Source organism: Nicotiana attenuata, unplaced genomic scaffold (assembly GCF_001879085.1).
Source record: "Nicotiana attenuata strain UT unplaced genomic scaffold, NIATTr2, whole genome shotgun sequence".
Taxonomy (NCBI): Eukaryota; Viridiplantae; Streptophyta; class Magnoliopsida; order Solanales; family Solanaceae; genus Nicotiana; species Nicotiana attenuata.
In genome coordinates this window covers 1-26,029 of record NW_017671981.1, presented here as the reverse complement: position 1 = coordinate 26,029, position 26,029 = coordinate 1, and positions in this window count along the sequence as shown.

Genomic DNA, 26,029 nt, shown 5'->3' with positions numbered 1-26,029 from the left:
TTGTCTCTCCGAATCCCTTCTTTTGAAGGACTGTCAATGTGTACAATGGAAGCTGGAGCCTTTGAGGTCTCAACACCTTGTGCCTCCAAATATGTCATAATGTTTGTGAAATCAAACTCCAAGCCTGGAATGGAGGTGCCAGTACCATGATCGCCTTCTTCCGGGAGGAAGGAGGTTAAATAAAACTCCAAGTTTTGCATTTTTTGCAGCTCTGCTTTCAGTTCATCGATATCTTTCTTGAGCCGAGGCATATTGTTTACCATGAAAATGGTAATAACAATTGAATTTGTTGATGGGAATCTACAAATACGTGATCTATTTTTATGCTAGTTGTTAAGCGGTTGATGCTAGATATGTGAGACTTAGTGACAAAATAGAGTTAAGGGGAAAGCTATAATCAAGCCGATAAGCTAGTTATTCGGGGCCTCGAGCTTGTCAATTTGGGGCCTCGAGGTCGATTCTAGGGCTCGGGCTCGAGCTATCGCGAATAATCGGGGTAGGGCTAATAGTTACGAGATAGTTAAGGGAGGCTCTTTATGGCCAATGATAAGCAATAAATGAAGAACAAGTATGAAGATAATAAATAAGAGCAATAATATCGAGATAGTATGTTAGAGATAAAAGAGAGTGTTCTTCTATATTTCGTGTGGAGTAGTTGGAGCAACAGACCTTTACAAAGTGCCAAAGACCCCCTTTATATAGGAGGGTAATCCCAACATAGTACAAAAAGTATTAATTACAAAGATAGGGGGATGGGACAACTAGATGGCACCAAGCACTGCCAGTACTAGCTGCATGCCTTGGGAACTCCCCATTCCCATCGTGACCGCGCCAACATTGTCGTTAGCTCGGGCTTCAACGAGCCTTGGAGGAGGGAACTCGACCACAGACTCGCAGCCTTGAGGTTTCGAGATGATCTCCTGAAATGCCTTAATGACGAGGAATTGGACCCTCCGATTTTGCCGTATACAGATAGTCTACGATTTTGAGCCTCCATTTTGAGGACATCATTTCCATGACGTCAGCCTATCAGAGCATTAAATTCCATGCCTTAAAAAATAAAACCGTGCAAAGGTCGCCGTCAATCGCGACTATCGAGAAGCCCACGAACTGCTGCCAGTTCGTCCCTTCCGCTTCCCGCACAGCTCCTATAAAGGCACCAATTGTTGGGTAACTTCCACTTTCCTAACTACTTCGGATTTGAAAATCCAGATCCATCCCTCCCTGCATCCTTTCTTCTTGCTTTCTCAGAGAAATTTTACCATCATCATGGCTAGAACCTCCAAGACGGTTCCTCGGAAAGACTAGGCTGCCTCTTCATCGCGGAAACCTAAAGGGAAACCCAAAGCGATACGCACCTTGGAACAGTGCACTCCCTCCAAGCTTGATATGTCGAAGGACTTGACCATTGATACCACTTCATCCACACCGGGACGATGTGAACACATGTCCCGATACATTAATGCATCGAGATGGTAAAGACAGACTGCCGATGGAACGAGGCAGTGGAGGTGGAGATTCTCGGCCCTGATGAAAATATAACGGATCGCAAGGCCGGCATCCTACATGTATATACTTACCCGTTCACCTTGGGTCCTGTTGATTCCTCTGAATCCTCTCCCCTGGAGATAGATCTGGTTATCCTTGATTTTTGTGACAAATATCAAGTGACGCTCGGTTAGATCTATCCTTCTTTCTGGAGGATAGTCTTGATGCTCCGTCATTTTACTGAAGGGGTTGACGGCGAGACCTTTACCCTAAACCATTTGATCAGGTTGTACAACCCTCGATTTTATCGAGGTTTGATCAGGCTTCACCAACGATCCAAAAAATCATTTTTCTAGAGCACCGACGAGGGGAAGGATTGAGGGTGGATGAGTAGGTTCGTTGTTAATACCCAATTTTTCTCTGTATTTTTAAATATGAAAAATACCCTCAAAATAGCCTATATAGGCATATATAAGTACATCCCAAGGTTTTACTATTTTTCCTTAATTTTTCAAAGATTTTTAAACCAATTTACTGCCCTATTTTATCAAGAAAAACCCAATAATTGTCACCAAAATTATCATTCTTGGTTATTCATTTGTTGGATTCTCATATTTATACTAAAATATAGCTAAGATATTTTTACGTATTTTTACAAATTTATTTTACTATTTTAAGGATAAAATTGCATAATTGCAATATTAGCCATTTTTTAGGTTTAAATTCGTCTCATGTTTATAAAATGGGATTTTATATTTTTAATTTGATAATTATACATTATAAATCATTTTAGTACTTTTAATTAGTTTTTAGAAATTTATTTACTATTTTTTATAAATTAAATGGAAAAAAGGGGCTATTTAACTTATAGCCAGATTTTGTCCATCCAATTTAGCCTAATTAAACCCAATACCCCAACCCAAATTAAACCAACCCAAAGACCTAAGCCCAATCCTAAATCTACCCGACCCAATCCGGATTGAATCTTGGCCGTTGATCAATTTTGATCAACGGTCTAGATCCGCCCTTACCAAATTAAACCAAACGACCCCCAAGACCCCTCTCATTTCCTCACTCGTCTCTATCTCTCTATCTCTGGTTCTCTCTAGAACCTTCCCTCCTTCCCCTCCGATGAGTTTCACTCACCTTCTCCGGCCACCTCCTGGCCTGAATCTATGGTGTTCTCACCACCTACCAGCCTTCCATGGTTCATACACGCTTGGTTGCTGAGGTTTCATGGTCTGACCACAAAGAAGCTTCATCCAGACCTTGTTCGATTCAAGTTTTATGGCCATCTCCGGCCTTGCTCCAGCAAGCCATGTCAGTTTCGAGCCTGTCTTCGACCCCTTCTGCTTAGATCAACAACTATCCAATCCTTTCTCACCTTTTGATTTCCTCTGAAACCCTAGCTTTTGAGGTTCTTCTATTTTCTTTAGATCTGTTCTAGATCCGTGTTTTCCCTGAACTTTTAAACGATCTCCTGATATTTCTTTTAAAAGTTATGCTTTCAAAACCTTTATATTTTTCCGATTTAGGGGTTTTCTTTTTGGAGTTATTTAGATGTTTCTTCTATTGTGTTCTTTATAGGTTTCTCTACTGTGTTCTTTATAGTTTCTCTACTGTGTTCTTTATATGTTTCTTTTTGAGTTCTTTATATGTTTCTCTACTGTGTTCTAGTTAAGTTTCTTCTAATATGCTTCTTAATATGCTTCTCCTACTATTCTTATTAGTTTCTTCCATTAGGTTTCTTATCAGTTCTTCTACTATGCTTCTTTGAGCTCCTCTACTGTGTTTCACATGTTGTTCATTTACTATGCTTCTCATGAGTTCCTTTCTGAGACCTCTGGACCTGTTTCGACTAGTATCTTTTCTTTGATTACTTGTCCTCTCATCTCTGCACTCGATTGATGGTAAAACCCTAGAATTTGGGGGTTCATCCGAGTTTAAGAACATTGGCTGTGTGATATGCTGGTTCTTCATCTTTGGAATTGTTTGATTTCAGAAACCCAAACTATTTCGAGTTTCTGAATTGGTTTCATCTGTTGCTCAACCTTGTAATTCTTGTTTCAACCTCTGTTTCTTTAAGCAATTCTGATTCTCTACCAAACCCTTCTAAGGTCTTTACACTGGACCTTTAATCTATTACCTACTGATTTTACAATGGCATGACATTTTTCTTTGCCCTAAATTCAGCTTAGCATGTTTGTGTGCTCTTTATATGTGCCGAACTTCCCTCTGATGTGGCTTTCAATTTCGATTAATTTCAGACTTTCTTTGTATAGGTTTAATTGATTTCTTTCCTTGTTTGCTGATTTCCATGTGACTCGATTTAAGTTAAAAACTTTCCTCAGCTTTTCTGACTTGGTTCATTCATGGACCAGTGATTACCAAAATCTATGATCCTTGATTTACTGTCTACTAATTGATTTTTCTTACCTTATTTATGTAACCGTGTATTTCAAAAGTTCTGCCCTTAAGTAATGCCTTATGTATTTACCCCTAATTGCCTACTTTGCACAAAGTGTTTGTTTGATCTCTTTCCTTAAATAATTCCCTTGCTCATTACCATTTAAATTCCTTAATTAAAGGAAGTCTTGTACTGATTGATTTTAATTGATACCCAGTTTCTTAATTGTTTTCTTACCTTATTTCTGCCTGTTTCTCACACTATAAATACACGACTCTTTTCAACACAAGAGGCGATCACTGGTAGTCTTCCAAAAAACTTACACTTACACTCAAAAGTTATTCTCTTTTGTTTGCTTACACTGTGGCCTATTACAAGACCTGTTGCTTGCTTTCTCTCTATTTGTTTCTTTGAAACTGGTATGTTCTGATTTAAGTTTCAGCACCATAACAATTTGTTTATTTACTGCTTTTGTATCCCTATTTACTGCTTATGTATAGTTCAACACTCATTCTAGCTTATTGATTTCTTTCTGCCTATTCTATTATGAATCCCAAATCCCTGCCCCCTATGTGTTTAAGCTATGGTTTGAGGCATGGCAATATGCAAGTTATTGTCCATGAATTGAACTTGATCCCCTGGGGATCCTAACCTCTAACAGTATGTGTTTTGGTAGGCTTATAGGTGTGCTAGCACTCCCCATTGCTGGGCATGCCTAAAGTCTGCCTTTGCCTAAGCGACATGCTCTTTACAATCCCCTATTCCCTGAATCCCCTTGTGTGTGCCTATCTGTAGTTGATTCTCTCTTCCTTTTCCCTTTTAGCACTCTATTCTGCTCTTGCACACATTCTTAGTCTTTAAGTTCTGCCCCCCTCTTATAAGCCTTACCTTGGGACCCTTTGAGTTCCCTCTGAACTTGGACACTTGAGGGCTGTCCCTTCCACACTGCACTTGTCCCAATCTAATAATATATTTGGGTGTGAGCATTGCCCGGAGTCCCTTTGAGGCTTTTAGGGAACTTTGACACACTCAAATGGGAGAAAGTCTTTGGATCATGATCTCATGGAGTTGGTTTACCTCGTATTTCAGACATGAAGTTTGAATCAGGCTCTCCTTGGTTGTACTTTTATTTATATTTTTCTGATGTATTTTTTCCTTTAATCTGGGCTGTAATAATTTGTAATAAACTCTTAGGGATGGCTAGTGAAAAGGGCGGGTAATTATGTATGCCAAAAGGGTAGATACCATGCCTATAGGTGTTTTTAAATATGCATGCATATAGAAATCATGCCTATAGGTTCTTAAAATAAATTCTGCACTTAGAAATCATGTTCATAGGTTTTCAAACAATTTCAGCACTTAGACATCATGTTCATGGGTTTTAAAGCAATTTCTGCACTTAGATATCATGTTCATACGTTTTCAAACAATTTCTGCACTTAGATATCATGTTCATAGGTTTTAAAGCAATTTCTGCACTTAGATATCATGTTCATAGGTTTTTCAAATAATTTCTGCACTTAGATATCATGTTCATAGGTTTTAAAGCAATTCCTACGCTTAGACACCATGATCATAGGCCTTAAGCAAAAATTCAGCACCTAGATATCATGTTCATAAGTTTTAAAACAAGTTTCCTGCATTTTATACCACGTTCAAATTCAACTACGCGTAGAAAGCATGCCCTAATCGAATATGAGCCGCTTCATTCACATATGGAACCAAAATCAGTAACAACGGTGCTGTTAGCTATAGGACTCATAATCTTCGTTAAAAATTGGCCTTTCTTTTAACCTAACTACCCCTTTTAAACCAGTACGTGTCCAGTTTACTTTAAACCTTGTTATTTCACTGCTTTCTGAATTCAATAGATACCATGCCTATAGGATCCTTGTCCAATACTTAGGCAAGCCTTAGGGTAAAGTTATAAATTAAATCAGTTCTGTTAATAACTACAACCAACAGGCAGGCCTGATTTGGGCTTCTTATCTGAATTATGTAATAAATCAGTTCGCCTCAACCTTTAAGTTCTCTCATGTTTAGTACTTAATCATACCTTAACTAGTATGTGTAAGTCATGCTAATTATGTGCTTCTTTGTTTAAAGGGGGTATATCTGAGCCTTTGCTTGTTGTGTGCTTTCCCCCAACTTGCTATACATGTTTTGTATGTCGCCTTAGAATTTTTGCCTTTAAAACCACAAATAAGCCTAACATCCCTCCCCCTTAGGATTAGTAGTCCTAAATGCCCCCGGGACTGATAGGATTGGGACGGGTAATAGCATGCAATAAGTAAACGAGACCATTCCGCGCTTTAATACCTTAACAGGGGGAATGGTAGATATGGATATGATGACCACGCGATAATGCCACGCGTAGCCCCTCATTGAGGAGTGATTACCGGGCATTGTGTGGGGTGATCCATATTATTAATAAACCTAGGACCCCCTTTCCCTTATTTCTTGTCTCTTTTAAAAGAATTTCAAACTCTTTCTTTTAAGAAAAATCAACTGTCTTTTAGTTTTTTCCAGCTTTGTTTGTTTGTAAACCCTTATGTGAAAATTCCTTCTTATTTGAAGTTTTATTTGTCTACGTGTTATTTGCATCTAAATTCCCAATAATAGTCTGGCCGGGAACCACACTAGTGGATTCTGAGGGGTGCCTAACACCTTCCCCTTAGAATAATTTCAAGCCCTTACTCTATCTCTGGTTACTCAAATCAAAATCTCCTTGGTGTCCTAATGCACCCTAATCATTAGGTGGCAACTCTTTAAATCAAACCCAATTCCCAAAAGGAATGAGTTGTCCTTCCAAATGTCATAAACCCGATTTCGCGAGAAAAAGGGGGCGCGACAGCATGGCGACTCTGCTGGGGAACTTTCAGGCTTTTACCATTTCAGACCTTTATTGTGAATCTATGCTTCTTTACGCACAATTATTTGTTTATTTTTCTTTAAGCATTCAATTTTCTTTTCAATTACAAAACCGACTTATCTCCTTTTTCTTTTCTTTACTGTTTTTCATTACTACTGCTTTACATTATGAAACTGTTGTATTTACTACTTTCTTAACGTGCAAATACATGACTACATGCCTTTAACTGTTGCATAATCATGCTCAACATCATATTCCACTCGTGCCAAACAAAATCCTATAGCAACGCTTATAATGAGTGGTTGCGCTCTTCCGATATTATCACCCCCTAAATCCGGAAAAGGCATATTTGCGGTAAAACCAGTCGATCAACGGTGTAGTCGACGGTTCCGCGCCTTTCCCCCTTGAGTTGTCCGCTCAAGGGTACCAGTCTAAAACCCCATAGGACCCCTACTCTGTTTAAATTGTGCATGCATCATGGTCAAACCTAGCCGAGTCAGTTATGTTGTCCACATAATGACTCTTTAAGACAGCGTTGTCCAAAGTCCACTGGGTTTCCCTAAAACCCAAACGGACATCATCACGTTCTGTGTATTTATTTGAAGAACTGATTGCTTTTATGCCAATTGTTGATATTAAATAGTCGAGTCTGGTGGGGGTAAGGGGCTAACCCTTTGTCTTGCAGAAATATGAGGCACGAAGTCCCCAGATTTGGCATGGTCACCAACATCCACCCGAAAACTGCTAAGCTGGTGGGAGGATCTTCACTCCAGTGATCAGACTCTCGTCCGAAAATATTTGGCGAACCTACCTTCTCTCCTGGAAATCCAACCCAACAACAAGATCATAGAAGCTGCTACTTTGTTTTGGGATTGCGAGAAATCTGTGTTCTGCTTTGGGGATATGAAATGACACCCTTACTAGAAGAAATAGGAGGATTGGCTGGTATACCATGGGAAACTCCGGGTTTGTTGATGCCTGAGAATCGCAAGAGCAGGGGTTTCCTCAAGATGATAGGTTTGAAGAAAAATTCTGAACTGACATGTCTGAAAGACTCCTATATCCCTTTTGATTATTTGTACGAAAGGTACGGTCACAACAAATCCTACCGTACCTATCCTGACAAATTTGCCATCACATCATTGGGACATATTCACCGAAGGGTCTTTGTGTTCATGTTTTGTTTCTTGGGATTGATCGTGTTTCCAACCAAGAAGGCAAGAATCCACACCAGACTAGCTATGGTAACTAAAACTCTGATGGAGGGAATTGACGGACAACCATTCGGCCTCGTACCAATGATCATTGCTGAAATGTACCGAGCCCTAGAAAGGTGTCAACAGGGAGCCAAACATTTCGAAGGCTGTAATTTTCTACTTCAACTTTGGCTCGTGGAACATCTCCAAAAAGGGTGAGTACCGGCAAGAAATCCATCAAAGGGACTGGGATGATCATATCGCTTTTCATCATCCAAAGCGAATGAACTACATGCCCAACATGTTCGCCCAACTAGAGAATGCTAGAGAATGGGTCGAACTCTTCGAAAATCTGATTGAGGACCAGGTACAATGGATGTTCGAGTGGTTCCCGACCGAGGAGTTCATCGTCCGATCCAGAGACGCACCTTTCCTGGTACTAATCGGCTTAAGAGGAACGTACCCTTACGTACCTTTTCGGGTTATGAGACAAGCGGGCAGAAAGCAGATTATACCCAGGGTCGACAAGATGAGTCACTTTCGGGCTGACTTCCAGGGTGACGATAGTCCTTACAGGTGCCAGGCTCAGCATATGTGGCACTGCAAGATTGTCATGGGAAGGGACACCATCGAACCAGACAGATACCATGCAGGTTGTGCTCCCTATTATTCGGGCTGGTTGGAGGATAATCATGGTGGTCTGGGCCAGCCTGGGCTTGTTCGAGGTAACGGGATCATAGATGAAAAGGCCGAAGCACAGGTCAAGTACAACCAACTGTGCAAGAGAATCCGAGAATGCGAAAGCGAGCACCGTGAGATACAGGAAGCCAATCAAAAACTAATTGAAGAGTAGAAGGATATGGCTGTCAGCGCCAACAAACGACTGGGATATCTGGAGCGAGGTATAGTAGAGTTGGAAAAGAAATTTCTCAAGAGGGTCGAGGACTACCAGAATGCTGAAGGAAATGAAGGCGGACATCTGGCCAGAGCCTACCTGCTGCTGGGACTGCGCGAGCTGGGGAAGCTATTCGATGGAGCCAATGATGCCGAGTCTGGGGAAGGTCCCTCTAGGACCAAATAGATAGGAGTTTTCATTTCTGCTTTATAAAATGTAATAAGGCCAATGGCCACTAGCAACTTTTATTTCTTGTGTCGATTTGGGATTCGTCTACTTTTTTTATCAATGAAATGAGGCATTTAGCATTCTAAGTTCTCCAAATCAACTTGTCGCTAGGCCTACCTCGGGCACAAAGAGGTCCCCAAATTAGGACACGTTTACATTCCTGCGCTATGTGTTTAAATATTGCAACATTTTTCTTATAATCCTCACTGACTTGTTACCTTTTGTTTTAATTTTTGTTTATTCCCCTCCCCAAAGATTAGTTCGTGAACTGGCAACATCATCCTATTTTACGAGATCCAGGGGCCCTCCACTGACTCCTCCTCTTAGTCCTATCAGACACAAAAACAAAGGGAAGATGTAAGATTTGAACAATGCCAGAAAAGAGAACTCAACTGAACAGGTAGAGGTCACTCATGGTACTCTGGTCCCCAAGGAAAATGCATCCCAACTGGAACAAAAGCTGTTGAAATTTCAGGAAGAACTTGATCAAGTCTGGAATCTGGCGAATCTGTCATTTTCCCTCACCACTCTAGAGGTTAATTTCCCAAATGCTCAGACTCCTGTACCTCCACAAAATATTCCAAAGCAATAAAACCATCCCACTCCTCATCACCACTGCAACACCTGCCATACCTCAAATAGCACCCCACTGCTCATCCCGGAACTCCAGAACTCCACAAATGACCACTGCCACACCCAACATAATACCCACATCTACGTGGAGACTGTGCCGCACTCCACCCAACCCATTTCAATCACACCCGAGTCCGATGATAAGGACTTGCTCATCAAAAACCTGGCCGAAGAACTTAAAAAGTTGACTAGCAGGATTCAAGGCATTGAAGGTAGTAAGGGAATTGAGGGGCTAAACTACGAAGATCTTTGCATACAGCCCGATGTCGAACTGCCCGAGGGGTACAAACATCCTAAGTTCGAAATGTTCGATGGTACATGGGATCCAAGGGTCCATTTGAGAACGTACAGTGACAAATGAGTTGGAGTAGGAAAAGACGAGAAAATCCGCATGAAGCTTTTCATGAGGAGCTTGAAGGGAGATGCCTTATCTTGGTACATTAGCCAAGATCCGAAGAGGTGGTCAAACTGGGTGAGCATGGCGTCCGATTTTATGGATAGATTCAGGTTCAACACAGAGAATGCACCAGATGTGTTCTATATTCAAAATCTGAAGAAGAAACCCACAGAAACATTCCGTGAGTATGCTACTCGATGGAGGTCAGAAGCTGCTAAGGTTAGGCCTGCTTTGGAAGAAGAGCAAATGAACAAATTCTTCGTTCGGGCCCAAGACCCACAGTATTATGAAAGGCTGATGATGATCGAGGGCCAAAAATTTTCTGACATTATCAAGCTGGGAGAAAGAATCGAAGAAGGCATCAAAAGCGGTATGGTTACGAATTTTGAAGCATTGCAAGCTACAAACAAGGCCTTACAGTCAGGCGGTGTGTCCAAGAAAAGGGACGTAGGAGCCGTAATGGTGGCACAAAGAACCAAATCTCCCGTCAAATACCAAACATACCCAATGCCTCCAATCACATATCAGCCTACCCCAAACTACCCAGCACCCTCACCCTCTTACCAGACTCCACCACTCACCTATCAATCACCTCCCACATATCAGCCCAATTCACCCAAATATTCCCAACTAACACATGTTTACCAAGCCTACAACACTCAACCATCCCACTACCAATCCCCTCCTCCACGCCAAAACTTCCTTAGACCCCGACCAAACTTTGACCAAAGACCCCCAAAATAATATACGACCATTGCTGAACCTATCGACCAGTTGTATGAAAGACTCAAAACTGCTGGTTACGTCACCCCTATCCCTGCTGCTCCTGAGAACCATTCTCAGTGGGTTAATCCAAATAAGTCCTATGCATACCATTCCAGCATGAAAGGACACACCATTGATGAATGCCTCTCTCTGAAAGATAAGATCCAGACTTTGATTGATAACAAGATTATTGTGGCAAAGGAACCTGCTCCGAATGTCCGCAATAACCCCCTGCCAGATCACAAGGGTGGAGGCGTTCACACGATTGAAATAGAGGATGATTGGGACCCCAAGGGATCGATCGGTTTGATCACAGAAGGCGACGATCCAAAGAAGCCAATAGTCACCCTTAATCCGATTGTAGTCCAGATTCAGCCCTCCGGGGACACCGAGGTAAACATGTCCATGCCACTTGAGTTTGAAGCACCATCCTCTGCAAAGACGCCAGAGCCGATTGAGGTCAAATTTATGTCACTAACGAATGCACCTACACCCTTAAGTTGCAGTTTTACCGCCTAAGGGGCATGCTCCATTCGGAGTAAAGATAGGCATGCCAATTCCAGTGGCAATGTCGGCCATAACGCCATTCTATACAAATGCCATACCATAGGACTACACAGCCGAGGCAAGAAGAAAAGGGAAGGTCAAGTTCGGGGTAGCTGTTGTGGCACAGGGTATGACGAGAACCGGTAGGGTTTATACCCAGGAACATTTGGCTGAGTCAAGCAAGCAGGCCTCTAGTCGGCCAACCATCACTGAAACTGGGCCCGATGATCTCTGGAGAAAAATACAAGCCAAAGAATACTCAGTCATTGATCAGCTGAACAAAACACCATCAAATTTCTATCCTTGCTTTGCTACAAAATTCCGATGCACACAGGAATGCCTTGTTAAGGATGTTGAGTGAAGTATATGTGCCAAGCAACATCACCGACGGAGAGATGGATAACATGGTAGGACAGGTATTGGAAAGTCACAAGATCACTTTTCATGAAGATGAGCTGCCACCAGAAGGGTTGAGTCACAACAAGGCATTGCACATCACCGTGCAATGCAAAGATTATTTTATCACCAGAATCCTGATTGATGGAGGGTCCAGCCTCAACATCTATCCGTTGGTAACAATCAGGACATTGGGAAAGGGATTGCATGAGATCAAGGACAGGGCCATCAACGTAAAAGCTTTCAACGGTTCCCAAAGGTCCACCATTGGGGAAATTAGCCCGTGTTTGCAAATGGGGCCTACCTGGTTTGATGTTGATTTTCAAGTGATAGACGTGCCGACATCCTACAATCTGTTGTTGGGACGACCATGGATTCATGTCGCTGGGGCCGTAGCGTCAACGCTGCATCAGGCAGTGAAGTTTGGAATCACCAAGAGGTAATCATTCACGGCGACGGTAGCAATCCCATATACAGTCGCCAGACCATCCCAGCAATATGAGGCAGAAGAAGGATAGGCGGGGAGACCTATCACCACATCGAGCGAGTCAACGCCATTGACAAGGACAAATGGTGGGACAACAAAATTGAGAGCATACTGAACTGGAGCGGATACGAACCTGGCAAGGGTTTTGGCAAGAACCTCCAAGGAATCGCTAAGCCTATCAAATTAAAGAAACATGGCACCACCTTTGGATTGGGATATGAGTATACTTGGGAGGAATTCAACCACTGGTCACCACCATGGCGCGGTCCTTACTATCCATTGGAGCAGCCAATACCACGCTTGGAGCAGACTTTCCAACCAGCCGAAGTTATCTATGGGTCAGAAGAAGAGGAAGCACTGGCAGCAGTGAGGAATTTGTTCCTGGAAGACGATGATATGGATTGTTGTGTCGTTTTTGAGGAGGAGGGGGAGAAAGGCCCTTCCATACAGGCAGTAAGCAGAGGAGCACGCCTCAATAACTGGACCATCAGAACCACCAGAGCTCAGCGAGCCTCGGGGTAGCAAGGCTGAATAAGCATCATGCACTATCTTTTATTTTTACTAGTTGACTTTCCTTTCGCATTTTAAATTTCCGCAATAAGATCTTTAGTGTTCAAAACAATTATGCAATTTATCAAGGCATTTCGACTTTTCTTATGAATCAACACTTACTTTTATTATTTTCTCTCATTATTTTACTTATACAACATTACTATTACTTATCTTGATGAACCAATGACTGTGACATGCAATGAGACAACGCAATAAACCGACATAGACTTAGAGGAAGATGACATACCGGAAGAGATTGTTAAGGAAGTCGAGAATTTTGAAAACAGGCCAAAGTCCGACCTGGACGAGACCGAGATTGTTAACCTCGGAGATAAAGAGAATGTCAAAGAAACACGAATCAGCGTTCACTTATCGCCGTCAGAAAAGAAGGAATACACAGAGTTTCTATGAGAATATGAGGATATATTCGCCTGGTCGTACGATGACTTGACTGGTCTGAGTACATCTATTGTGGCACACAAATTGCCAACTGATCCAACATGTCCACCAGTAAAACAGAAGCTCAGAAATTTCAAGCTAGATATGAGTTTGAAAATCAAGGAAGAAGTCACCAAGCAGGTCAAAGCCAAGGTTCTCAGGGTAGTAGAATACCCGACATGGTTAGCTAACATTGTGCCAGTGCCAAAGAAGGACGGGAAGGTTAGAGTCTGTGTCGACTACCGGGATCTCAACCGGGCTAGTCCGAAAGACGACTTCCCCTTGCCGAACATACACATTCTGATTGGCAATTGCGCCAAGCATGAACTACAATCATTCGTGGATTATTTTGCTGGCTATCACCAGATCTGGATGGACGAAGAAGATGCTGAGAAAACGGCTTTCATTACGCCGTGGGGAATGTACTGCTACAAGATGATGCTGTTTGGGTTAAAAAATGCAGGAGCCACCTACATGAGGGCTATGACCACCATTTTTCATGATATGATACACAAGGAGATTGAGGTGTACATAGCTGACGTCATCATTAAGTTAAAGAAGGCCACTAATCATATGGAAGATTTGAGAAAATTCTTCAATAGACTGCGGAGGTACAACCTAAAACTTAATCCCGCAAAGTGTGCATTGGGGTTCCTGTTGGAAAATTACTTGGGTTTATTGTTAGTCGCCGGGGAATAGAACTGGATTCCTCAAAGATCAAAGCCATTCAAGAATTGCCACCGCCAAAGAACAAGAAAGACGTAATGAGTTTCTTGGGGAGACTTAACTACATCAGCCAGTTCATAGCACAATCTACAGTTATCTGTGAGCCGATCTTCAAGATGTTGAAAAAGGATGCCGCCACCAAGTGGACCGATGAATGCCAGCAAGCTTTCGACAGGATCAAGGAATACCTGTCAACACCACCAGTCTTAGTCTCACCTGAGCCAGGTAGGCCTTTGCTACTCTACATCGCAGTGTTAGATGGTGCCTTCGGTTGCGTCCTGGGGAAGCATGATAAAACTGGAAAGAAAGAGCAGGCCATCTATTATCTCAGCAAGAAGTTTACTCCGTACGAGACCCGGTATTCTCTGTTAGAACGCACCTGTTGTGCTCTAACTTGGGTGGCCTAGAAGCTGAGGCACTACTGTTGTGCCTATACTACATATCTCATATCGAGGATGGATCCTTTGAAGTACATCTTTCAGAAGCCCATGCCCACCGGCAAGCTAGCCAAGTGGCAAATCCTGTTGAGCGAATTCGTCATTGTCTACGTAACTCAGAAAGCAATCAATGGATAGGCACTAGCAGATCACCTGGCCAAAAATCCCGTGGATGGAGAATACGAACCCCTAAAGACGTATTTTCCTGACGAAGAAGTATCATTCATAGGAGAAGACATTGTAGAATCCTATGATGGTTGGAGAATGTTTTTCGATGGAGCGGTAAATTTCAAGGGAGTTGGCATATGAGCATTCCTAGTATCAGAAACCGATCAGCATTATCCGGTGTCTGCCAAACTCAGGTTCCCGTGCACCAACAATGGCCGAGTACGAAGCCTGCATCTTAGGGCTCAAGATGGCTATTGACATGAACATTCAAGAATTGCTAGTGATCGGGGATTCAGATTTGCTTATACATCAAGTACGAGGAGAATGGGCAACCAAGAACTCTAAGATACTCCCGTATCTGCTTCACATGCAAGAACTGAGGAAGAGGTTCACAAAGACGGAATTCCAACATGTTCCCAGAATCCAGAATGAGTTCGCCGATGCATTGGCTACCCTGTCATCCATGATACAACATCCAGATAAAAACTTCATTGATCCCATTCCAGTAAAGATCCACGACTAGCCAGCTTATTGTGCCCATGTTGAAGAAGAAGCAGATGGAAAACCTTGGTTTCATGATATCAGGGAATACTTGACAAGAGGAGAATACCCAGAACTTGCCAATCATACTCAGAAGCGCACACTTCGGAGACTGTCCAATAATTTCTTCCACAGCGGAGGAATCCTATATAGGAGGATTCCTGACTTGGGGCTACTAAGGTGTGTCGACGCAAAAGAAGCATCCAAGCTGCTAGAAGAAATCCACGCCGGGACCTGTGGTCCATATATGAACGGTTTTGTCTTAGCCAAGAAGATCCTCCGATCTGGTTACTTTTGGATGTCTATGGAGACAGACTGCATCCAGTATGTCCGGAAATGCCACCGCTGCCAGATACACGCGGACATGATAAAGGTGCCACCAAATGAGCTTAATGCAACAAGCTCACCATGGCCTTTCACCGCTTGGGGAATGGATGTTATTGGTCCCATCGAGCCGACTGCTTCCAATGGGCACAGGTTCATCCTAGTAGCAATCGACTATTTCACCAAATGGGTCGAAGCAACATCATACAGAGCAGTGACTAAGAAAGTCGTGGCAGACTTTGTCCGCGACTGTATCATCTGTCGATTCGGTATTCCAGAGTCAATCATTACTGATAATGGCTCCAATCTCAACAGCGACTTGATGAAAGCCATGTGTGAAGCCTTCAAGATCAAACACAAGAACACAAGAATTATACAGCCTACAAGCGTCAGATGAACGGAGCCGTAGAAGCCGCCAACAAAAACATCAAGAAGATATTAAGGAAAATGATAGAGAAGCATAAGCAGTGGCATGAAAAGCTATCATTTGCTCTATTGGGGTATCGCACCACTGTCCGCACATCAACCGGGACAACTCTATATATGCTGGTTTATGGTACAGAAGCCGTCATTCCTGCCGAAGTAGAAATTCCTTCCTTGAGGATCATACAAGAAGCTGAGCTCGACGACGCAGAATGGGTGAAGAGTCGTTACGAACAGTTAGCTCTTATAGATAAAAGAGAATGAATATCAGAACAGAATGTCCAGAGCCTTCAACAAGAGAGTCAACCCGAGGCAGTTCACACCAGGACAGCTAGTATTAAAGAAAATCTTCCCGCATCAAGATGAAGCCAAAGGGAAATTCTCTCCCAACTGGCAAGGTCCATACATGGTTCACCGGGTTCTGACAGGAGGAGCCCTTATACTTGCAGAAATGGATGGAGAAGTTTGGCCAAAACCAATCAATTCAGATGCAGTCAAGCGTTACTATGTTTGATCTTATGCTTTCCTATATGATGTAATTTGAACTACGTTTGACCTGATTCCTGTTTAAAAGGGGATACGTAGGCAGCCTTATGGGTTCAGTCACAAATCAATAAAATTTTCATTTCCCCCCGCAATTGGAAACTGGGGAAGAATTTTGAGGAGGACCCTCAAAATTCCGAAGTAACTTCAGCCAGTCATCGCAAGCAACCGTCAGAAGCAGCAACCCATTAAACTGGGGCAGAATTTTGAGGAGGGCCCTCAAAATTCCAAGCAAGAGAGGTTGCAATGTCCTGAACCACGTCACAGTCGTCGGTTCATCTAAAAACTATTTCTTAAATATATACTTATGTCATATCTTTAACAAATTCACGCATGTTTATTTATATATTATTAACTAATTTAGCACCTTTAATTTATTTTCAGAAATTATTTTACTATTTTTATAAAATAAAAAAGGAAAAAGTGGCTATTAAAAATCTAGCCCTATTTCATTTCCAATTTTAGCCCAAATGGACCCCTCATTTAACCCCAGTTTTAATCTCAATTGGACCGGCCCAAACCCTAAATTACCCGACCCCCTGACCCACTTATTTTTACCCGCCCGGCTCCCCTTTGATCCAGGCCGTTGATCAAAATGATCAACGACCAATATTCCCCTTTCCTTTTTAATTTTCCAAACCCCCCAACCCTAAGCCATTTCATCTGAGACGCCGCCTTTGAACCCCTTCGTCTCTCAAACTCTCTCGAACATTCATGTAACGCTAATCGTCCCCCACCATCTTCAACCTCAAAACCCACCGGAAACCATGACTTCTCCGGCCATGGGAGTCTTATATTCACCTCCTGTCACTCCTATGTGCTCGATACTTGAAGATTCGAGGCCAGACCTCGAAGGTCTTCACTGAGACCTTTGCCGACTCGAGGTTTCCGGCCATCTCCGGCCTTGCTCCGGCGTGCTATAGTTGTTTGAGTCTGATTCCGACCTCTCCGACTCAGGTCAATGACCTTTTCAAAGCCTTTCTCATTCTAGGGTTCTTCTGAAACCCTAACCCTTCAAGGTTTTTCTCCGATTCTTTTTAGATCTGTTATGTATCTATGCTCTACTTGAGTTTTCAAACGATTTCCCTAATTTTTATTTTTAAAATTACTTTCAAAACCCTTCTTTTCGAGTTAGGGTTTTCTGGAAAGTGTTTAAGTGTTTTATGATTTTTCTTCTTTATTATTCGTATTGTTCTCTTACTGTGTTTCCTATATCATGTTCTCGCATGCTTTCTATTGTGTTCTTGTGCTTTTCCTTTTACCATGTTCTTGTATGTTCTTTTACACTCCGTTCTTGAATGTTCTGTACCGTGTTCTATATGCTCCACACTTGTGAGTCTTCTACCATGTCTTCCATATTATGATTTCATGTGCTTTCTACTATGTTCTAGTACTTCTTCTACTATGTCCTGCTATACTATAACTTTCTACTGTGTTCTTTGATATTTTCCTGCTACTGATCCTTGTTTAGGTTTCCTCTGAGAAAAACTCTCTTAAGCATGTTTCTTCTACTCCTTCTACTGTGTGTACATGTTTTCTTATGAGTTTCTAAAAGAAACCCCTGAGCTGGTTTCGACTACTTGCCTCCTCATCCCTGTATTTGATTCTAGGTGGAAACCCTAGAATTTAGGGATTCCGCCAAGGTTTGATTATGTGAACTAGGGTTTTGTTTTAGAACCCTTAACTCTTTCAGACTGACTTTGAGTCTCTGAGCTGAGTTTAGACATCTTTTGTACAATTCTGAACTTTTTGCTAAAACTCTCCTACATTGGAGTTTCCACTGATTTTACAATGGCTCGACAAGTTTCTTTCATGTTTAACGTGTCTGTATGATTTATATGTGATGAATCCTTCTTCAAAAGGGTTTTCAGACTAGTAATTGACTCAGAATTCCTTTTTTATAGGTCTAATTGATTGTTTGCTGATTTTCCTTAAGTTAAAAACCTTTTCCATCTTTCTAACTTGGTTCATTCATACCAAATCTGAGACCTTATGATTTCTTGGCTGTTAATTTATTTTCCTTCCTTAAATGGTACAACCGTGTATTTCAGAGGCCTTGTCCTTAAATAACCTTTATGTACTTACCCTCAATTGCATGCTTTACACAAGTGTTTGATTAATTTCTTTACTTAATTGTGTTATACCCGTGTGAATTTGAATCCCTTAATTAAAGGGAGTCTTATCTGATTGATTTACAAACAGTCTTCATTTATTTTCTTACCTTATTTCCTCATGACCTCCACACTATAAATACACGACCCCTCTTTTCACAAAGCACACACGATTAACACACTTCAGACCTCACAATTTCACAATATCTCTTGAACTCACACTCACAGTATTCTGTCTTCCTGTTTGCACTTTGGCTTTTACAAGATTACTGCCTTTCCTACTTGTTTCTTTGAAACTGGTATGTTCTAATTTAAGTTTCAGCATCACCCCAATGTGTTTACTTACAGTTTTCTTTTGTATCCATGTCCACTTTATTATTTTCTGTGGAGTTTGATATTTAGTTTAGTACTGCCTATGTTCTACTGCTTGTTTCTTTTATGAATCTTTGCTCCCTATCCCATTACCCCTATGTGTTTGTGAGTGGTGACTCAGGGCATGGCAATATGAGTTGTTGTCCATGAACTGAGGTCTGAACCTTAACCTCCAAACAGGCTGGAGGGTGTTCCAGCACCTCCCATTACTTAGTATGCCTATCAGCCTGCTCTCCTTATGCTCTTGCAAATTCCCACTCCCCTACACCCTTATGTGTGTTGATTTTTAGTTATTCCCCTTTTCCCTTTCACCTTTCAGAATTCCCTTCTGCATTTACACTCTCTCCTAGTTTCTAAGTTCTGCCCCTCTCTGGCGAGCCTTGCCTTGGGACCTTGAGTTCCCTATGAACTTGGACACCTGAGGGCTGGCCTTTCCACACTGCACTATTGTCCTGATTTGGTAATGTATTTGGGGTGTAAGCACTGCCCGGAGTCCATGAGGCTCTTAGGGAACTCTGACACACCCCAAATGAGAGAAAGGCTTTGAAATCTGATCTTTGGAGTTGGTTTACTTCCTATTTCAGACAGGAAGACTGAATCAGGCTCTCCTTGGTTGTAATTTTCAATTTCTGATGTATTTTTTTCTTTATTTTCTTTGGAATGTAATAACTTTGTAACAAACTCTCGGGGATGTTAGTGAAAAGGGAGGGGTAACTATGCATGAAAAGGGTAGATAACTTGCCTATATGAATCTCTAATTTCNTATACTTGCAGAAATGGACGGAGAAGTTTGGCTAAAACCAATCAATTCAGATGCAGTCAAGCGTTACTATGTTTAATCTTATGCTTTCCTATATGATGTATTTCAACTACGTCTGACCTGATTTCCGTTTAAGAGGGGATACGTAGGCAGCCTTATGGGTTCGGTCACAATTCAATAAAATTTTCATTTTCCCCGCAATTGGAAACTGGGGCAGAATTTTGAGGAGGACCCTTAAAATTCTGAAGTAATTCCAGCCAATCATCACAAGCAACCGTCAGAAGCATCAACCCGTTAAACTGGGGCAGAATTTTGAGGAGGACCCTTAAAATTCCGAAGTAAGAGAGGTTGCAATGTCCTGAACCACGTCATAGTCGGCGGTTCATCTAAAAACTATTTCTTAAATATATACTTATGTCATACTTGTAAAAACTCATGCATGTTTATTATCTAATCTCTTTGTTCAACAACGCTACCCCAATAATATATATCGTATCACCGGATCAAAGTCGAACAGGTCAAGCAAGGCCGGCAGGGATACGAACTAGCCTCCCCTCTACAAAACTCACGATTTTTCTTTGGATGCAGGCATTTGGATTACGAAAGCATATGACATACTACACACCCACACGACAAACATTGATTCATGAAGTCAACTCTCAGGATTATTGCACTTACTGACTGGCCAGCCAAGCACGCCAGAGATATCCCATATATCACAATATCCCCAGCAATCCCGACATCGAAACTTGCTATCAGCTAAGAAACTCTATTACCATCTGCCACTTTACATTATTCTGCATTGCATATGGCTACCATTCTGCCTTCCGAGACTAAACACTGTCTCCATCTGCATTTTCTACATTACATAAGGCTACCATTCTGCCTTCCTAGACTAAACACTGTCTCCATCTGCATTTTCTGCATTGCATAAGGCTACCATTCTGCCTTCCGAGACTAAACACTGTCTCCATCTGCATTTTCTGCATTGCATAAGGCTGCCATTTTGTCTTCCGAGACTAAACACTGTCTCCATCCGCGTATTGCATGGCTGAAAGATTGCCACTTTATTTACACTTGCACGGCTGAATGATCGCCACTTTATTTACGCTTGCATGGCTGAAAGATCGCCACTTTATTTACGCTTGCACGACTGAAAGATCGCCACTTTATTTACGCTTGCACGGTTGAAAGATCGCCATTTTATTTACGCTTGCATGGCTGAAAGATCGCCACTTTATTTACGCTTGCATGGCCGAAAGATCGCCACTTTATTTACGCTTGCATGGCTGAAAAATCGCCACCTATTGCATTTCATGGTCTGAAAGATTGCCACCTACTGCATCTCATGGGCGGAAAGATCGCCAAATTATCCAAGGGTGTCATTGTTCGGAGGCACCATTGTCATAGCCCGAGAACACCATATCATGGCCTGAGGACCCCCTTTTAATCTTTTGCATATCATTATTCGAAGGCATCATGGTTTGGAGGCATCATTCTCATAGCCCGAGAGCATCATTTCATGGCCTGCGAATCCTTTATTATACGCTTCATGGCCCAGGACATCATGGTCTGAGGACGTCATCCTAACCATCCAAAGACAGCATTCATGGTCCGACGGAAATTTGCATCATGTTTAAAATTACAATAAATGCCCGTATTTACTTATTTGCAGGTAAACCGGCGAGCAACGACCATCTCGGCAGGAGCGATTCCGCTCCAATTCCCGCAACTCTATTAGACCTTAACCATTCATCCCGACCTGAATATTGCGTCCGTTCTTGAAAGGTCTCCATCGGCACACTCTGCCGACGGATCCCGAACTACATATGGCCTGATTCCTGTAAGAACAGGAATATGTAGGCAGCTCAGAAGCCAGAGCACGGCCAAACCTCATCAAGCCATTTCATCCGGTCAAAATCGGTCATCATATCTTTACCCAATAACTCTTTCATCCTTCCCGGGTAAAGAGGGGCAGCTGTTGATACCTAATTTTTTCCTATATATTTAAATATGCAAAATACCCTCAAAATAGCCTATATAGGCGTATATAAGTACATCCCAAGGTTTTATTATTTTTCCTTAATTTTACAAAGATTTTAAAACCAATTTACTGCCCTATTTTATCAAGAAAAACCCAATAATTGTCACCAACATTATCATTCTTGGTGATTCATTTGTTGGATTCTCATATTAATAATAAAATATATCTAAGATATTTTTTTACGTATTTTTACAAATTTATTTTAGTATTTTAAGGATAAAATTGCATAATTGCAATATTAGCCATTTTTAGGTTTAAATTTGTCTCATGTTTATAAAATGGGATTTTATATTTTTAATTTGATAATTATACATTATAAATCATTTTAGCACTTTCAATTAGTTTTCAGAAATTTATTTACTATTTTTTATAAATTAAATGGAAAAAGGGGCTATTTAACTTATAGCCAGATTTTGTCCTTCCAATTTAGCCTAATTAAAACCAATACCCCAACCCAAATTAAACCAATCCAAAGACCCAAGACCAATCCTAAATCTACCCGACCCAACCCGGATTGAATATTGGCCGTTGATCAATTTTGATCAACGGTCTAGATCCGCCCTTACCAAATTAAACCAAACGACCCCCAAGACCCCTCTCATTTCCTCACTCGTCTCTATCTCTCTATCTCTGGTTCGCTCTAGAACCTTTACCCCTTCCCCTCCGATGAGTTTCACTCACCTTCTCCGGCCACCTCCTGGCCTGAATCTATGGTGTTCTCACCACCCACCAGCCTTCCATGGTTCATACACACTTGGTTGCTGGGGTTTCACCGTCTGACCACGAAGAAGCTTCATCCAGACCTTGTTCGATTCAAGTTTTATGGCCATCTCCGGCCTTGCTCCGGAAAGCCATGTCTGTTTCGAGCCTGGCTTCGACCCCTCCTACTTAGATCAACAACTATCCAAGCCTTTCTCACCGTTTGGTTTCCTCTGAAACCCTAGATTTTGAGGTTCTTCTATTTTCTTTAGATCTGTTCTAGATCCGTGTTTTCCCTGAACTTTTAAATGATCTCCTGATATTTCTTTTAAAAGTCATGCTTTCAAAACCTTTATATTTTTCCGATTTAGGGGTTTTCTTTTTTGAGTTATTTAGATGTTTCTTCTACTGTGTTCTTTATATGTTTCTCTACTGTGTTCTTTATATGTTTCTTTTTGAGTTCTTTATATGTTTCTCTACTGTGTTCTAGTTAAGTTTCTTCTAATATGCTTCTTAATATGCTTCTCCTACTATTCTTATTAGTTTCTTCCACTAGGTTTCTTATCAGTTCTTCTACAATGTTTCTTTGAGTTCCTCTACTGTGTTTCACATGTTGTTCTTTTACTATGCTTCTCATGAGTTCCTGCTACTGAAAGAGCATGTTAAAGGTCTCAGTTCCTTTCTGAGACCTCTGAACCTGTTTCAACTAGTATCTTTTTCCTTGATTACTTGTCCTCTCATCTATGCACTCGATTCATGGTAAAACCCTAGAATTTGGAGGTTCATCCGAGTTTGAGAACATTGGCTATGTGATATGCTTGTTCTTCCTCTTTGAAATTGTCTGATTTCAGAAACCCTAACNAAACCCAATTATGGTAAATATATTGTCATTTCCTTCATGAAATAGGAAAACCAATTATGGTAAGAAAATCTGGACAAACACCTAACACTTGAACGGGTACGTTAACCAAGCTTCTCTTCTACTGGACTTTTATACCTTATAGAAACTGTATTATTCTTTCATAAACCACTGTATTGACTAACCAATTAATTCACAACAACTTAATTAGGATGCGTGTATGATAGGAATAACATCAACAGAATATATCACCCAAAGATTTACCCAACTAGTCTTTACACTGGACCTTTAATCTATTACCTACTGATTTTACAATGGCATGACATTTTTCTTTGCCCTAAATTCAGCTTAGCATGTTTGTGTGCTCTTTATATGTGCCGAACTTCCCTCTGATGTGGCTTTCAATTTCGATTAATTTCAGACTTTCTTTGTATAGGTTTAATTGATTTCTTTCCTTGTTTGCTGATTTCCATGTGACTCGATTTAAGTTAAAAACTTTCCTCAGCTTTTCTGACTTGGTTCATTCATGGACCAGTGATTACCAAAATCTATGATCCTTGATTTACTGTCTACTAATTGATTTTTCTTACCTTATTTATGTAACCGTGTATTTCAAAAGTTCTGCCCTTAAGTAATGCCTTATGTATTTACCCCTAATTGCCTACTTTGCACAAGTGTTTGTTTGATCTCTTTCCTTAAATAATTCCCTTGCTTCATTACCATTTAAATCCTTAATTAAAGGAAGTCTTGTACTGATTGATTTTAATTGATACCCAGTTTCTTAATTGTTTTCTTACCTTATTTCTGCCTGTTTCTCACACTATAAATACACGACTCTTTTCAACACAAGAGGCGATCACTGGTAGTCTTCCAAAAAACTTACACTTACACTCAAAAGTTATTCTCTTTTGTTTGCTTACACTGTGGCCTATTACAAGACCTGTTGCTTGCTTTCTCTCTATTTGTTTCTTTGAAACTGGTATGTTCTGATTTAAGTTTCAGCACCATAACAATGTGTTTATTTACTGCTTTTGTATCCCTGTTTACTGCTTATCTATAGTTCAACACTCATTCTAGCTTATTGATTTCTTTCTGCCTGTTCTATTATGAATCCCAAACCCCTGCCCCCTATGTGTTTAAGCTATGGTTTGAGGCATGGAAATATGCAAGTTATTGTCCATGAATTGAACTTGATCCCCTGGGGATCCTAGCCTCTAACAGTATGTGTTCTGGCAGGCTTATAGGTGTGCTAGCACTCCCCATTGCTGGGCATGCCTAAAGTTTGCCTTTGCCTAAGCGACATGCTCTTTATAACCCCTATTCCCCTGAATCCCCTTGTGTGTGCCTATTTGTAGTTGTTTCCCTCTTCCTTTTCCCTTTTAGCACTCTATTCTACACTTGCACACTTTCTTAGTCTTTAAGTTCTACCCCCTTCTTGTGAGCCTTGCCTTGGGACCCTTTGAGTTCCCTCTGAACTTGGACACTTGAGGGTTGGCCCTTCCACACTACACTTGTCCCAATCTGATAATACATTTGGGTGTGAGCATTTTTCGGAGTCCTTTTGAGGCTTTTAGGGAACTTTGACACACTCAAATGGGAGAAAGGCTTTGGATCATGATCTCATGGAGTTGGTTTACCTCATATTTCAGACATGAAGTCTGAATCAGGCTCTCCTTGGTTGTACTTTTATTTATAATAATCTGATGTATTTTTACTTTAACCTGGGCTGTAATAATTTGTAATAAACTCTTGGGGATGACTAATGAAAAGGGCGGGTAATTATGTATGCCAAAAGGGTAAATACCATGCCTATAGGTATTTTAAAATATGCATGCATATAGAAATCATGCCTATAGGTTCTTAAAATAAATTCTGCACTTAGAAATCATGTTTATAGGTTTTCAAACAATTTATGCACTTAGACATCATGTTCATAGGTTTTAAAGCAATTTCTGCACTTAGATATCGTGTTCATAGGTTTTCAAACAATTTCTGCACTTAGATATCATGTTCATAGGTTTTAAAGAAATTTCTACACTTAGATATCATGTTCATAGGTTTTCAAACAATTTTTGCACTTAGATATCATGTTCATAGGTTTTAAAGCAATTCCTACACTTAGACACCATGTTCATAGGCCTTAAGCAAAAATTCAGCACCTAGATATCATGTTCATAAGTTTTAAAACAAGTTTCCTGCATTTTATACCACGTTCAAAATCAACTACGCGTAGAAAGCATGCCTATAGGAACTCCTAATCGGATCTGAGCCGCTTCATTCACATATGGAACCAAAATCAGTAACAATGGTGCTGTTAGCTGTAGAACTCATAATCTTCGTTAAAAACTAGCCTTTCTTTTAACCTCACTACCCCGTTTAAACCAGTACGTGTCCAGTTTACTTTAAACCTTGTTATTTCACTGCTTTCTGAATTCAATAGATACCATGCCTATAGGATCCTTGTCCAACACTTAGGCAAGCCTTAGGGTAAAGTTATAAACTAAATCAGTTCTGTTAATAACTACAACCAACAGGCAGGCCTGATTTGGGCTTCTTATCTGAATTATGTCATAAACCAGTCCGCCTCAACCTTTAAGTTCTCTCATGTTTAGTACTTGATCAGACCTTAACTAGTATGTGTAAGTCATGCTAATTATATGCTTCTTTGTTTAAAGGGGGTATATCTGAGCCTTTGCTTGTTGTGTGCTTTCCCCCAACTTGCT